Source organism: Mercurialis annua, linkage group LG1-X (genome assembly GCF_937616625.2).
Source record: "Mercurialis annua linkage group LG1-X, ddMerAnnu1.2, whole genome shotgun sequence".
NCBI classification, from domain to species: domain Eukaryota; kingdom Viridiplantae; phylum Streptophyta; class Magnoliopsida; order Malpighiales; family Euphorbiaceae; genus Mercurialis; species Mercurialis annua.
This window is the reverse complement of record NC_065570.1, coordinates 17,737,049-17,737,711: the sequence shown is the minus strand read 5'-3', so window position 1 is coordinate 17,737,711 and position 663 is coordinate 17,737,049. Positions and strand designations below refer to the sequence as shown.

At 44.6% G+C, this 663-nt stretch overlaps 1 non-coding gene across 1 annotated transcript; it reads right to left on the bottom strand.

Moving 5' to 3' along the window:
* Positions 1–206: 206 nt before the first annotated feature.
* LOC126666370 (small nucleolar RNA R71) lies at positions 207–313 on the bottom strand. Its single transcript, XR_007637873.1, has one exon. It is a non-coding gene; the product is annotated as a small nucleolar RNA R71 (small nucleolar RNA).
* Positions 314–663: the final 350 nt, after the last annotated feature.

Below are 663 nucleotides of genomic sequence, written 5' to 3'. Positions count from 1 at the left end.
AACACATAGCCAAGTTCTTGGGAGTGTTGGACACATTCAAGCTCCATAATGTCACCTCCGATCAAATCAAGCTTCGGATGTTTCCGTTCTCACTAAGAGACAAGGCTAGCTTGTGGCTTCGATCACTACCTAATGCATCAATCCACAATTGGCGGGATCTTGCTCAAGCTTTCCTTCACAAGTACTTTCCGATGGGGAGAACCGCGAAGTTGACAAAGGACATCATTGATTATTACCAATATGAAGGGGAATCTCTCTATGAAACTTGGGAGAGGTTCAAGGATCTCCAAAGGAACGTACCTCATCATCGGCTTGTAAGGGAACATGTGCTTCAAATATTCTATAATGGTTTGGGTGAAATCACAAGATCTACCATTGATTCGGCCGCGGGAGGTTCTTTGATGCAAAAGACGCTTGATGAGGCTAATGAGTTGATTGAAAAATTGGCTATGGTGAGTAGCACTTGGTCCTCGGAAAGGAGAAGACCACCGGCTCAAAAGGCATTAATGACACTTGACCAATCCAAGGAGTTTGAAGCGATGAAGGCCATGAATGCATCTTTACAAAGTCAAGTTGATGCCTTGAAGAAGCAAGTGGGTCCACGGAATGCTCCGGTTGCATATGTCCAAGTAGGTTGTGAGCATTGCGGAGATTTCAATCATG